This window comes from Cherax quadricarinatus, chromosome 85 (assembly GCF_038502225.1).
Source record: "Cherax quadricarinatus isolate ZL_2023a chromosome 85, ASM3850222v1, whole genome shotgun sequence".
In the NCBI taxonomy this organism is placed as follows: Eukaryota; Metazoa; Arthropoda; class Malacostraca; order Decapoda; family Parastacidae; genus Cherax; species Cherax quadricarinatus.
Window position 1 is genome coordinate 10,134,908 of NC_091376.1, and position 16,418 is coordinate 10,151,325.

The following is a 16,418-nucleotide window of genomic DNA, read 5'->3' on the forward strand; positions in this document are numbered from 1 at the left end:
AAGTTAACTTGTCAATAAAGTTAGGGATACTTAACCTAACCGTGTCAAACCCTGTGCAGAGAGAGAGAGAGAGAGAGAGAGAGAGAGAGAGAGAGAGAGAGACCGCTGTAACAGAAAACAGTAAACAGAACAACGATCAACACACATCACACAAGTAATTACATACAACAAGGAGCTATTCAAAAACAACAGAAATAAAACAGGACAATTTATTAAACGGCAGAGGGAAAAAACAGGAGCAATAACAGAATAACCTATCCCATTCTCGCCCCAACAGTGATTGTAATGTTTTTGTCCATTTCGTTGCCAGACGTATAACGATCGTTTATTTTACTCTGTCTATATATGGTTATATATGTATTTGTGTATTACAACCTAACAACCTAATCTAACCTAACCCAATCTAACCTAATCTAATCTAACCTAATCTGACCTAACCTAATCTAACCTAATTAATCTAACCTAATCTAATCTAACCTAACCCAATCTAACCTAATCTAACCTAACCCAATCTAACCTAGTCTAATCTAGCCTAGTATAACCTAACCTAACCTATTTTAACCTAGACTAATCTAACCTAACCTAACGTAACCTAACTTAATCTAAGTTGAAAATTAAGACATGTGCAGCATCTGGGTATCTTTATTGTAGACGTTTCTCCATCCAGTGGCTTTATCAGTACAAATTCAAGGACATGAATGGAAGACAGTAGAACTACATGCAAAAGATGAGGTAATCAGTCCCTCAGTCTTGGAGCTGGTGTGAAGAGCACCGTAATCTTGAAGATTCTGTATTGATAAAGTCACTGGATGGCGAAACGTCTACAAGATACCCAGATGTTTCACACGTGTCTTAATTTTCATCTTGTCAGTATTGTATACCATTCATATAATCTAATCAAACCTGACCTAACCTAAACTAACTCACTAACGATACTCGTGAAGTCACTTGTTCTCTCAAGGCTGGAATACTCCTGTACTGGGACGACCGCTTTAGGATTAAGCTTAATATGTTAATTATGTACCCCATACCCATCCTATGGTGGGAGTCAAATGATTACAGAGGTACATAATGGGTTCAGGGACTGGACCACAAAGCTTTGAGAGCTGAACACGTTACAAAGGTAATGCCAGGTAGATCTGGTCACAGTCATGACCAACTTACAAGGTAATGAACTCCAGGTAGATCTGGTCACAGTCATGACCAACTTACAAGGTAATGAACTCCAGGTAGATCTGGTTACAATTATGACCAATTTACAAAGGTAATGAATCATCTACACGTCTATACATGGGTACAATCATGAACAAATTATAAAGTAATCAGCAATTCACACGTCCACACCCGGTCACAACTGTAATGAGTTATTAGTGCAAATATTAACTGGGTCTCACACACACACACACACACACACACACACACACACACACACACACACACACACACACACACACGAGGCGGCGAGACTGATGAACTGGAAAATGTACAGAGAACTTTCACTGCTCGTGTATGTTCAATCAGGCACCTGAACTACTGGGAATACTTGTACCCCTTGGAAAGTATGAGAGAAAGATGCATCATAATTTACACCTGAAAAATTCTAGAGGGAATGGTTCAAAATCTGCACACTGGAATTATTCCCTACTAAAGCAAGAGGTTTGGCAGACGGTGCACAATAATCGTAATGACAAGCAGGGGCGTCATGAGTATACTAAGAGATAAGTGTAAAGGGGCCAAGATTCTTCAACACCATTTCACACATTAGGAGAATTACTAACAGACCCTTGGCTGTCTTCAAGAGAGAATTTGACATATTCCTCAAGTTACTGTTTGATCAACCAGGTTGTGGTGCGTACAATGGACTGAATACTCATGTCACCCCACAGCCTGACTTATCAGACCGTCAATCAAAAGGTTTGGTCTGGGACTGTTGGGCAACAAACCCTAAAGTTTGGTCTGGGACTGTTGGGCAACAAACCCTAAAGTTTGGTCTGGGACTGTTGGGCAACAAACCCTAAAGTTTGGTCTGGGACTGTTGGGCAACAAACCCTAAAGTTTGGTCTGGGACTGTTGGGCAACAAACCCTAAAGTTTGGTCGGGGACTGTTGGGCAACAAACCCTAAATCAAATACAAATAAGCTGTATTTGAATTCTATTCAAGATTGATGGACTGACCACATCGACTCAAGGTTGAGGGACTGATTACCTCACTCTCCTCCTATTCTTCAAGATTCTCCTTTGTATGGACTGATGAACCCACTGTGTGGCGAAACGTTTCCTCAATAAAGATACCCAAGAGTTGCACATGTGTCTAATTTATCTACAAATAAGCTATAAACTTACAATTAAAATAAAAAAATATATATATATTTATATTTACAAGTTGGTTTAGAAATGATCAAGGTCCCAGGACCGAAACGTTTTCTAATAAATATGTCACAGTGTTTGCTTACGTGTCTTTCTAAACCAACTTGTCGGTATTTATTACCAAGGTTTATACCATATTTACCAGTACATGTACAAGGTATACAGACCATAACTAACATCAATGACATACTACTATATAGAAAGTCCCTTGTTATGCTGAGCATTTCCCGCAAATTAGGTCAATTTCGTCCCAGGATGCGACCCACACCAGTCCACTAACACCCAGGTGCCCACTTTACTGATGGGTGAACATGGAAAACCGGAGTAAGGAAACGCCCAATGCCAGAAATCGAACCTCGACCCTCACCGTGCGAAACGAGAGCTTTTGCCACCAGGCCACGGGCCATTTCACCAAAATAAAGACAGAAACATGTACAACTGTGTCAGGTCACTATAGTCATGAAAAATCTTTGGATTCTTCAACTGTGTTGTAGAGGTGTGAGCTTTGCTCACACCTCTACAACACAATTGTATTCAAAGATTTGTTAACTTATACCTTACGAAACCAACCAAATGCGATAGTTATAGACAAGGTAGATTATACGCATTATATTAGGAGACGGGGGAACTAAGGTGCCTCAAAGTCCCTATAACAGTACACTATAAAGGTCATGTGACAGAATTCAGTGACTGTACCTGGAGGATATTCCGGGGATCAACGCCCCCGCGACCCGATCCACGACCAGGCCTCCCGGTTGATCAGGGCCTGATCAACCAGGCTCTTACTGCTGGCCGCACGTAGTCCAACGTATGAACCACAGCCCGGCTGATCCAGCACCGACCAAGTATCTGTCCGGCTCCCTCTTGAAGGCAACCAGAGGCCTATTGGAGATGATTCTTTTACAAATATTCCTGAATCATTTTTGTAAATAAATTAATCCTAGCCAAAAAAATTCCGGGGCGAGATTTGTCGACTCAATACATACCTGTGTAATTTTTTGGTTACAGAGTTCCCTGGTACCCGGTCCCAGACCAGGATATTGGTGCTGGGTTGAAAAATAAACACGAATGTAGTATAATGTGATCCTTTACTGCCAACGTTTCGCCCACACAGCGGTCTTGATGAAGTCACAAAGATCTGCTGTGGCTTGATAAAGCCCACTGTGTGGGCGAAACGTAGTCAATAAAAGATCGCATTAAGCTGTATTTGTGTTTATTTCACCATCGTGTCGGTATTTTATATCATGTATTTCTATGTTAGTGCTAGCCACAGCCTGGTTGATCAAAAACCACATTATCGACTTTACTCTGGAAGACAACCAGGGGTCTGTCGGTAATTCCCTTTATGCAGCATCACCTCTGGACCCCTTGGGACCCACCTAGTGGTCCTGCCGCTTGCTTCACCAATGATTTACTCAGCTAGTAGCTGCTCTCTACTGTGGCATTTGCTTTAAAATTGAAGGATGGTGCTAGTGTTTGGTTCGTCAGGAAAAACATTCCTTTGACGCAAGTCAGATGACGATCCAGTCAGTCTTTAAGTTACCGTTGGAGTTAACGGTGCTGGGAGTCTGTGTTTAAGTTACCGTTGTTAACGGTGCTGGGGGGGTCTGTGTTTAAGATACCGATGGAGTTGTTAGGTAAGACACATATGCAACAGTTAGGTATCTTTATTTCGAAACGTTTCGCCTACACAGTAGGCTTCTTCAGTCGAGTACAGAAAAGTTGATAGAAGCAGAAGATACTTGAAGACGATGTAATCAGTCCATCACACTTGAAGTTTTGAGGTGGTCAGTCCCTCAGTCTGGAGAAGAGTATTGTTCCATAGTCTGAAACAATATGGAGTTGAAGTTGTTGTTGTTGTTGTTAAAGATTCGCCGGTATTGTCCCGGCCCGGGCCTTTTCCAAGTGGTGGCCCGGCACTGGCTCCCTGTCTAGGGAGTGTTTGAGACCTAAGCCTTCCATGGGAGGAGGTGCAAGTGCCCCCTTATCTTGTGAGCTACAAGGTCGGGCTCAGGCACCAACCCTGCCCTAGAAGGGCTGGGCATGGTGTCGATCGTACCCCAAATCTCTGGGACCAACTGTCCCCAGGCCTAGCCACATTCCCTGCCCTCACGGGGCTCGTAGGGAGAAGCTAGGCCTCTCTGGTCTGCCTACACAGTAGGCTTCTTCAGTCGAGTACAGAAAAGTTGATAGAAGCTGAAGAAGCCTACTGTGTAAGCGAAACTTTTCGAAATAAAGATACCTAACTGTTGCATATGTGTCTTACCTAACAACCTGTCGTTATTTTATACCATTTTAATGTTCAACGATGGAGTTAACGGTACTGGGTTTCTGTGATTAGGAAACGACTGGAGTACCGTCACTCAGTACGACATTCAAGTCACTAATGTGATGGTAATTCTGTCGTTATAAATCACTGACATACTTCTACTCCACAAAGATGGCAACAAAACAATCGAAAAAGAGAGTGACAATGTTGGTAGAATTACCGACAATATGTTGGGTAACAGGACACAAGTGTAACTAAAGTCACATTAGTTTCACTTATGTCTTTTACCTAACAAAAAACAGTGACGTCCCACATCATCAAAATCTCTGAACGAGTCCCAAGAAGTAATAGCAGGTTTGAGTTTGAGGAGGATCTGCCAAGAATGGGCCGGTAAGCCTGCTGCAGTGTTCCTCCATTGTTATGTTATGACCAAAATCTCAGATCGAGTCCAAAGAAGCAATATCACTAATCAAATGGATTCAAAACAGTTGCATATCCCTCTGTCTCTCGCAACTACTGGACCACTACGACAGTAACGTAGATTAATGGCTCACAGAACAGACAAGTTGATAAATTCAGCATCTTCCAGTGTGTCCAAGACCACGAAAATGCAGACAGTGTACACAGACATTCCAAAAAACTCTCGACAAATGATAGGATGGATAATGAGAACTTTCAAAACGAGAGATGCCAAGCCCATGATGATCCGTTTCAAATCACTTGTTCTCTCTAGGCTGGAATACTGCTGTACATTAACATCTCCATACAAAGCAGGTGAAATCGCAGATCTAGAGAGTGTACAGAGATCCTTTACTGCACGTATAAGTTCTGTCAAGCACCTTAACTACTGGGAACGCTTGGAAGCACTTGACTTGTACTCGTTGGAACGCAGGAGGGAGAGATATATCATAATCTACACTTGGAAAATCCTGGAAGGAATGGTCCCAAATCTGCACACAGAAATCACTCCCTACGAAAGTAAAAGACTGGGCAGGCGATGCAAAATGCCCCCAATAAAAAGTAGGGGCGCCATTGGTACACTAAGGGAAAACACCATAAGTGTCCGGGGCCCAAGACTGTTCAACAGCCTCCCATCAAGCATTAGGGGAATTGCCAATAAACCCCTGGCTGCCTTCAAGAGAGAGCTGGACAGATACCTAAAGTCGGTGCCGGATCAGCCGGGCTATGGCTCGTACGTTGGACTGCGTGCGGCCAGCAGTAACAGCCTAGTTGATCAGGCCCTGATCCATCGGGAGGCCTGGTCATGGACCGAGCCGCGGGGGCGTTGATCCCCGGAATAACCTCCAGGTAAGTGTGACTATGGTATTCTGTAATAGCAAAAAAGAAGCATGAAAATTTATATATGGAAAAAAATGGGCAGATGGATTTTTAAATCGAATCCAAAAGACTTAATAGTTACATTAAAATTAGAGACTACCAGGTTGAAAAATCTCTGCTTCCTTAGCCACAGTATCAGTCCTGATTCTCTTTCCAATTTTCCACATCTGACTTAGATACATTAACTTTAGATTTAGAAAGGATATATGAAAGTATTGAGTTAGAAACAGTAGTGGATAAGTGGGTAACATTGAAAATGAGTTGGTAGATATTTTTGTTAGTGGGTTTGGGTTTGAGATGGACCTACCTAGTATGAGACACCTGGTGCGGTGTTCTTAAAGCACTGTACCATCCATTGCAGACTTGATGCCATACTGTCAGCTACATTTAAGGATCACATTAATGTTACTACCAGATATTAATAATTCACTGAATTACCGACAATATGTTAGGTAAAAGGACACAAGTGCAACTAACGTGACATTTCAGTGTGACAACGTTTCGCTCTCCAGGAACGGCTTGACAAAACTCCTGGAGAGCGAAACGTTGTCACAATAAAATGTCACATTAGTTGTACTTGTGTCCTTTTGCCTAACATTAGTAATTCACGTTACGCGCTTAACCCACGTGGGTCATTCAGCGCAAGAAGTAGTGGATGCTTGATCCTCCGTCTGCTGAGCGCCAGAGACGTGCTTCCCATTTCTACTCACCTAGATGTCAAGTCATTACCAGAACCACAAGAAAGGTTAGGGGAAATTGACCTGACGACACTGGAGGACAGGAGAGATAGGGGGGATATGATAACGACATATAAAATACTGAGAGGAATCGACAAGGTGGACAGAAACAGGGCATTCCAGAGATGGGACATAGCAACAAGAGGTCACAGTTGGAAGTTGAAGACTCAGATGAATCACAGGGATGTTAGGAAGTGTTTCTTCAGTCAGAGTTGTCAGGAAGTGGAACAGTCTGGGAAGTGATGTAGTGGAGGCAGGATCCATACATAGCTTTAAGAAGAGATATGATAAAGCTCATGGAGCAGGAAAAGTGACCTAGTAGCGACCAGTGAAGAGACGGGGCCAGGAGCTGTGACTCGACCCCTGCAACCACAACTAGTTAAGTACAGTGTTGAAGACTCCTTTGAAACCAGGCGAAATCACAGCTGTGGAGAACGTACAGGTCAGTAGGGAGGAACACGTGAAACCAGCCACAGGTATTCCACAGACCTGTAGGAACACTTGTAACCAGTCACAGGTATTCCACAGACCTGTAGGAACACTTGAAACCAGCCACAGGTATTCCACAGACCTGCAGGAACACTTGAAACCAGCCACAAGTATTCCACAGACCTGCAGGAACACTTGAAACCAGCCACAGGTATTTCACAGACATGCAGGAACACTTGAAACCAGCCGCAGGTATTCCACAGACCTGTAGGAACACTTGAAACCATCCACAGGTATTCCACAGACCTGTAGGAACACTTGAAACCAGCCACAGATATTCCACAGATTTTTAGGGAGGAACATACATGATAGTTAACACAAGGTTACCAGATACCATCTCAGTGAAGGACTGGCCTCAGCACAGAGACAAAGGTACTCTCTTACCATCCTTGTACTCTTGCAGGAGGGTGGTACACACACTTCCTGTTTCTGGCCCACCCTAAACTTATGTTCTCAATAGCACATCCTCCTGAGTGCTAGCACATCCTCCTGAGTGCTAGTACATCCACCTGAGTGCTAGCACGTCCACCTGAGTGCTAGCACGTCCACCTGAGTGCTAGCACTTCCTCATGAGTGCTAGCACATCCTCCAGAGTGCTAGCATATCCTTCTGAGTGGTAGCACATCCTTCTGAGTGCTAGCACGTCCTCCTGTACACACACCAGCTAAGGACACAAGTCAGCCAGTGCACCAACTAAGGACGAAAGTCCACCAAGGACACAAGTTCACTAAGGACTAAAGTCTACCAGGTAAGAACAAGAGACTAAACGCAGAATAAACACCTCCAACAACTACCACATCAACATTGCACCTTTAGCGCCGGCAGTGACTGCAACATTTACACCACACGTTGGTAAAGGTCATAAAAGAAATATTAACAGACTGGTGGAGGTCAGGATTCCACAGCATTTTGTGTGGTCAGGTCAAAGGTCACTAGAGATGACACAGATAACTAATGAAGGAACACTGCCTGTTTTTTCCTTGGTGTGTGTGTGTGTGTGTGTGTGTGTGTGTGTGTGTGTGTGTGTGTGTGTACTCGCCTAGTTGTGGTTGCAGAGGTCGATTCATAGCTCCTGGCCCCGGTTCTTCACTGGTCGCTATGTCCTTTTTCTCCCTGCTCCATGAGCTATCATACCTCTTCTTAAAGCTATTTATGGATCCTACCTCCACTACGTCATTCTCCAGATTGTTCCACTTCCTGACAACTCTATGACTGAAGAAATACTTCCTAACATCCCTGTAACTCATCCGAGTCTTCAACTTCCAACTGTGACCCCTTGTTGTTGTGTCTCATCTCTGGAACATCCTGTCTCTGTCCACCTTGTCAATTCCTCGCAGTATTTTATATGTCATTGTGTGTACTCACCTAGTTGAGGTTGCGGGGGTCGAGTCCGAGCTCCTGGCCCCGCCTCTTTACTGATCGCTACTAGGTCACTCTCCCTGAGCCGTGAGCTTTATCATACCTCTGCTTAAAGCTATGTATGGATCCTGCCTCCACTACATCGCTTCCCAAACTATTCCACTTACTGACTACTCTGTGGCTGAAGAAATACTTCCTAACATCCCTGTGATTCATCTGTGTCTTCAGCTTCCAACTGTGTCCCCTTGTTACTGTGTCCAATCTCTGGAACATCCTGTCTTTGTCCACCTTGTCAATTCCTCTCAATATTTTGTATGTCGTTATCATGTCCCCCCTATCTCTCCTGTCCTCCAGTGTCGTCAGGTTGATTTCCCTTAACCTCTCCTCGTAGGACATACCTCTTAGCTCTGGGACTAGTCTTGTTGCAAACCTTTGCACTTTCTCTAGTTTCTTCACGTGCTTGGCTAGGTGTGGGTTCCAAACTGGTGCCGCATACTCCAATATGGGCCTAACATACACGGTGTACAGGGTCCTGAATGATTCCTTATTAAGATGTCGGAATGCTGTTCTGAGGTTTGCTAGGCGCCCATATGCTGCAGCAGTTATTTGGTTGATGTGCGCTTCAGGAGATGTGCCTGGTGTTATACTCACCCCAAGATCTTTTTCCTTGAGTGAGGTTTGTAGTCTCTGACCCCCTAGACTGTACTCCGTCTGCGGCCTTCTTTGCCCTTCCCCAATCTTCATGACTTTGCACTTGGTGGGATTGAACTCCAGGAGCCAATTGCTGGACAAGGTCTGCAGCCTGTCCAGATCCCTTTGTAGTTCTGCCTGGTCTTCGATCGAGTGAATTCTTCTCATCAACTTCACGTCATCTGCAAACAGGGACACCTCAGAGTCTATTCCTTCCGTCATGTCGTTCACAAATACCAGAAACAGCACTGGTCCTAGGACTGACCCCTGCGGGACCCCGCTGGTCACAGGTGCCCACTCTGACACCTCGCCACGTACCATGACTCGCTGCTGTCTTCCTGACAAGTATTCCCTGATCCATTGTAGTGCCTTCCCTGTTATCCCTGCTTGGTCCTCCAGTTTTTGCACCAATCTCTTGTGTGGAACTGTGTCAAACGCCTTCTTGCAGTCCAAGAAAATGCAATCCACCCACCCCTCTCTCTCTTGTCTTACTGCTGTCACCATGTCATAGAACTCCAGTAGGTTTGTGACACAGGATTTCCCGTCCCTGAAACCATGTTGGCTGCTGTTGATGAGATCATTCCTTTCTAGGTGTTCTTTCTAGGTGTGTGTGTGTGTGTGTGTGTGTGTGTGTGTGTGTGTGTGTGTGTGTGTGTGTGTGTGTGTGTGTGTGTGTGTGTGTGTGTGTGTGTGTTTGCGAGAAAAAAAAACACCTTCAATATCTTCAATATCGCGAGGAATCAATAATAGCACATTTTGTACCTGGAGTTTACCTGGAGAGGGTTTCGGGGGTCAATGCCCCCGCGGCCCGGTCTGAGACCAGGCCTCATGATTGATCAGGGTCTGATCAGCCAGGCTGTTACTACTGGCCGCACGCAAGCTGACGTACGAGCCACAGCCCGGTTGGTCAGGTACTGACTTTAGGTGCCTGTCCAGCGCCTTCTTGAAGACAGCCAGGGGTCTATTGGTAATCCCTCTCATGTATGCTGGGAGGCAGTTGAACAATCTTGGGCCCCTGACACTTGTGTGTTGTCTCTCAGTGTACTCATGGCGCCTCTGCTTTCCATTGGGGACTGTTGCATCTCCTGCCGAGTCTTTTGCTTTCATAGGGAGTGATTTTCGTGTGCAGGTTTGGTACCAATCCCTCCAGGACCTTCCAAATGTATATTATCATGTATCTCTCTCGCCTGCGTTCCAGGGAATACAGATCGAGGACCTTCAACCGTTTCCAGTAGTTTAGGTGCCTTACCGTACTTATGTGCTGCTATCTTCCTAAGGGAGGATAATCAGCTGAGGGAAGATATCAGCTGAGGTAGGGTAACAGGTGAGGTAGGACAGCAGCCGAGGTGGGACAGCAGCCGAGGTAGGACAGCAGCCGAGGTAGGACAGCAGCCGAGGTAGGACAGCAGCTGAGACAGAACAGCAGCTGAGACAGGACAGCAGCTGAGGTAGGACAGCAGCTGAGACAGGATAGCAGCTGAGGTAGGGCAGCAGCTGAGACGGCAGCAGCTGAGGTAGGACAGCAGCTGCGGTAGGACAGCAGCTGAGACACGACAGCAGCTGAGGTAGGACAGCAGCTGAGGTAGGACAGCAGCTGAGGTAGGTCAGCAGATGAGGTAGGACAGCAGCTGAGACAGGACAGCAGCTGAGGTAGGACAGCAGCTGAGGTAGGACAGAAGGTGAGACAGGACAGCAGCTGAGGTAGGGCAGCAGCTGAGGTAGGGCAGCAGCTGAGACAGGACAGCAGCTGAGGTAGGGCAGCAGCTGAGGTAGAACAGCAGCTGAGACAGGACAGCAGCTGAGGTAGGGCAGCAGCTGAGGTAGGGCAGCAGCTGAGGTAGGGCAGCAGCTGAGACAGGACAACAGCTGAGGTAGGGCAGCAGCTGAGACAGGACAGCAGCTGAGGTAGGGCAGCAGCTGAGACAGGACAGCAGCTGAGGTAGGGCAGCAGCTGAGGTAGGACAGCAGCTGAGGTAGGGCAGCAGCTGAGGTAGGGCAGCAGCTGAGGTAGGGCAGCAGCTGAGACAGGACAGCAGCTGAGGTAGGACAGCAGCTGAGACAGGACAGCAGCTGAGGTAGGACAGCAGCTGAGGTAGGACAGCAGTTGAGGTAGGACAGCAGCTGAGACACGACAGCAGCTGAGGTAGGGCAGCAGCTGAGACGGCAGCAGCTGAGGTAGGACAGCAGCTGCGGTAGGACAGCAGCTGAGGTAGGACAGCAGCTGAGGTAGGACAGCAGCTGAGGTAGGGCAGCAGCTGAGACAGGACAGCAGCTGAGGTAGGACAGCAGCTGAGGTAGGGCAGCAGCTGAGACAGGACAGCAGCTGAGGTAGGGCAGCAGCTGAGACAGGACAGCAGCTGAGGTAGGACAGCAGCTGAGGTAGGACAGCAGCTGAGGTAGGACAGCAGCTGAGGTAGGACAGCAGCTGAGGTAGGACAGCAGCTGAGACAGGACAGCAGCTGAGGTAGGACAGCAGCTGAGGTAGGACAGCAGCTGAGACAGGACAGCAGCTGAGGTAGGGCAGCAGCTGAGGTAGGGCAGCAGCTGAGGTAGGGAAGCAGCTGAGGTAGGGCAGCAGCTGAGGTAGGGCAGCAGCTGAGGTAGGGCACATCAGTAATAATACCAGGAAACAAGACAGGAAATAAAGTGGAGACTGAATATAAGTAAAAATCAGCCCTGAGTATGTCATCTTATTTCTTCCAGAGACAAAACGACCAGCAATCCTGCCAGAGTGCAAAACGTTTAACAGGCTTCCCAAGTACGGGTGTAAGAACACCTGTCTATATTCACGTCTGGGAAGACATTATCTGTCCACGCTGATCCACTTAGGCTGCTTAAGTGAACAAAGAGGTGAGGACAAGGAGTCCGCAAGACCAGCAGAATCCACTTCACATGACAGAGAATGATATACGTGACCTGAAGCACGTATCACGTCAATTGACAACTGCTACTGATGATAAATTAGACACATGTGCAACTCTTGGGTATCTTTATTGAGGAAACGTTTCGCCACACAGTGGCTTCATCAGTCCATCAATCTTGATTGATGGACTGAACACATCGACTCAAGGTTGAGGGACTGATTACCTCATTCTCCTCCTGTTCTTCAAGATTCTCCTTTGTATGGACTGATGAAGCCACTGTGTGGCGAAACGTTTCCTCAATAAAGATACCCAAGAGTTGCACATGTGTCTAATTTATCAACATGTCGGTTCTCTGAACCATTCACTGACAACTGTTACACCGTGCATAAGAACATGAGAAAGGAGGAACACTGCAGCAGGCCTACTTGCCCATACTAGGCAGGTCCTTCTCAAACCCAGACCCACTAACAAACATATGTACCTAACCCATTTTCAATGTTACCTAAGGAATATGCTTAGATAACCCCATTAACTCATGTGTTAAGTCCCGCTTTGTTCCTTAGGAGCAAAGCTCTTCTCCAGGCTGAGGGACTGACCACCTCAAAACTACGCCTTCAAGGGTGAAGGACTCATTACATCGTCTTCACATCTCTACTGATTATGCTAACTCTTCTGCACTCGACTGAAGAAACCTACTGTGTAGGAGAAACGTTTCGGAATAAAGATACCTAACTGTTGCACATGTGTCGTATCAACCTGTCAGGTTTGTATATCATATTCAGATTCAACAAGAATGCAGTATAATTCTATCCTTTACTGACAACGTTTCGCTCACACAGTGGGCTTTATCAAGCCACAAACAGATCTACCCTCCAAGGCTGAGGGACTGATTACCTCATCTTTTGTATATAGTTCTTCTGTTTTCTAATTATGTCCAAGAATCTGTATTGATAAAGCCACTGGATGGCGAAACGTCTACAATAAAGTTAACCAGATGTTGCACAAGTGTCTTAACTTTCATCTTGTCGGTACTGTATACCTGTCTTGCACATGTACTCTTTACCCAGGCAGATCTGTTTGTGACTTGATAAAGTCCACTGTGTGGGCGAAACGTAATCAATAACGGATCACATTATACTGCATTTGTGCTTACTTTTTTTTATCGTGTTGATATCTCCATAGTGAAGAAAGGTGGAAGATTAGGAGGACTTTGAGGTAATCAGTCCCTCAGCCTGGAGTCAGTGTGTTCACTCCATCACTCTTGAGAAAAATACAGTAAATGCTGGGAGAAGTAGAACATAAGAACATAAGAACGAAGGAACACTGCAGAAGGCCTACTGGCCCATGCGAGGCAGGTCCAAGTCTCCTACCGGCTTAAGCCAATGCACCCAACCTAGTCAGCTCAGGTCACATTGACTTAAGGGAGGAACACGGTAACCGAAGGAGGCGGAGTCACCACTGAAAAAATCTACTATTGTAAGTGGGATAACATAGAATAAATTCCTGTATCAAGATACCAAGACGTTGAAAATAGTATAAATGCCGACAAGTTGAAGATTAAGACACATGTGCAACAGTTGGGTATTTTTATTGACGACACGTTTCGCCAACGCGGTAGGCTTCTTCAGTCAAATACAAAGGAAGCAGTAGTAGTGTAATAAAGATGTAATCAGTCCATTAACCTTAGAGACAAAGTATTTGAGGTGGTCAGTCCCTCAGCCTGGAGAAGAGTTCAGCTTCCTGGTCTGGAACAATATGAAGCTGAGGCGTGAGAACGAAGGTGAGGTAGAAGACCACAAAGATGTTGTAGGGGACGGGATCCTCTAGTGGAAGTAAGAAGGCAGCTTCATATGGAATCCAACCCTTCTACTAGTTATGAGTCAGAAGAGCTGGATTCCAAAGGAATTTGCCTTCTTACTTCTACTAGTGAATCCTGTCCCCAACAACGCCTTCAAGATCTTCCACCTGCTGCCTGCGTGTTTAACTGAAGAAATCGTAATGACACGATTGCAACCAAACCATACCCCGGCCGGGATTGAACCCGCGGTCAGAGAGTCTCAAAATTCCAGTTTTGAGACTCTCTGACCGCGGGTTCAATCCCGGCCGGGGTATGGTTTAACTGAAGAAGCCTACTGGTCTAGAGCGCACTGCACTGCCATCCTCGGCTTCGTTTCGGCTTTCCCACAGCCAAGTTGATAATAATAATATCTTTATATACTACAAATACATGTACATGGTATACCGACCATAGCCGACATTAACGAAATACTACTACATTATATAGAAAGCCGCTTATTATGTAAAGTATTTCGGGAAAATCAGGTCAGTTTTGTCCCAGGATGCGACCCACACCTGTCAACTAACACCCAGGTACCCATTTTACTGATGGGTGAACACAGACAACCGGTGTAAAGAAACACGCCCAATGTTTCTACCCCCGCTGGGAGTCGAACCCAGACCCTTGCCATCTGAAGCGAGAGCTTTAGCCACTAAGCCACGGGGCCTGGTTGACAAGGCAGAGATGTGCCATCACTGGCAGCACGTTGTCCAGTGCCCCCTGACACACTATCTCCTGGAACGCCAAGTCAGTGAGACACTCCGCAAGCAACTAGCACTCTCGTCCCCTCCCGAGGAAGACCCACAGAGAACTGCGGCTACCCTAGTGTACCACAGAGTCAACGCCCCGGACATGTTGATGCCCGTCATAAGGACAATCCTCCTCCTCGCTAGCATGTTCACAATTAGAAGTGCATGTGTGTGCATATGCGTAAGTATATCTCTGCTTATGCATATGTGTATAATGCGCCCAGCATAGACATGTATATGAACCAATGTTCCTGTAAGGAACCCAAAGACTGCAGATGGCGTTGTCGCTTATGAGACGCACCAGATGTACTGTCCAGAACAGTGCTGGAACAGCATACGTTGCAACATTGCAGAACCCATTCTCCTTCGGAAGCCAAAGACGGGTCATTGCAAGATTAAGACCAGGACCAGGTCTTGGTGAACATTATACACGCTTCAGCTTCATATCGTTCCAGATCATGGAGTTGAACTCTTCTCCAGGCTGAGGGACTAACCACCTCAAATACTTTTCAATAGGTTGATGGACTGATTACATTATCTTCATTTCCTACTACACCCGCTGCCTCTGTATCTGACTGAAGAAGCCTACTGTGTAGGTGAAACGTTTCGTCAATAAAGATAACAAATTTTTGTACATGTTGCTGTGTCTGACAGTTTCTATCTCGGTACAAACCTTGGTAACAAGACACCTATAAAATGATTTAGAAAAACACGTGAGTAAACACTAGGACATATTTATTAGAAAACGTTTCGGTCCTGGGACCTTGATCACGTCTTACGTTTTCTAATATGTCCTAGTGTTTGCTTGCGTGCCCTTGTAAACCATTTTCCATCTTCATCTGTGATTGCAAATTCAAGGTACAAACAATCCTCTCAGCAGTTCAAAGTACTTCCATGTGGGGCTGTTCCCCACATGGATCGACCCCACATGCCCATTATTTCCTTATGACACCTACTGGCCCTGTTCACCTAGCAGTAAATAGGTACCTGGGTGTAATAATGTTAGGCAAAAAGGTCAGAGGTGAAACCAATTTGACATTTTATTGAGGCAACGTTTCGCTCTCCAGGAGATTTGTTTGCACTTGTGCGTTTTTACGTAACAGGTACCTGGTTGCTAGTCGATTGGCGTGGGTCGCATCCTGGGGACAAAATTAACCTAATTTGCCTGAAATGCTCAGCATAACCAGGAGCTTTCTATATAGTATGTCACTGATGTCAGCTATGGTCTGTATAAGTTGTAAATGTACTTGTAGAAATAAATATATCATTATTACGTTGCCAAGAATACCCTCTAGGTACTTGCTAGAAACAGCATCAGTGTTCACACCTTAAACAAATCCTCTATCAAAGACTTCACTGTGAAACGTAGCCCCACACCTGTGACTTACACAGCAGGTGCAAGTCACATGCCCTGTGGATACTGTCCAAAGAAATCTAACATCTCACAAGCCTGTTGGGTTTTCAAGCCCGAGGCTCTCAAAACCCTCCTCTTTTACAACACTTCAACCCTTAAGAAGCTATCTAATTAATAATAATAATAATAATAATAATAATAATAATAATAATAATAATAATAATAATAATAATGATAATAAAAATAAGAATCCGGCTACTACTAATCTGATATCCTGTGGGTCACCAGGAACCCCACAGGATACCAAAACAAACGCACCCCACCACTACCAGGTCGTCATCTCAATTGCTCCTACAGAGACAGAA

At 45.6% G+C, this 16,418-nt stretch overlaps 1 protein-coding gene across 3 annotated transcripts in view; it reads right to left on the bottom strand.

The window, feature by feature from the left end:
- LOC128703154 (A disintegrin and metalloproteinase with thrombospondin motifs 9) overlaps positions 1-16,418 on the bottom strand; it is a 1,205,378-nt gene that overhangs the window by 581,586 nt on the left and 607,374 nt on the right. The gene's annotated exons all lie outside the window — the stretch shown is intronic.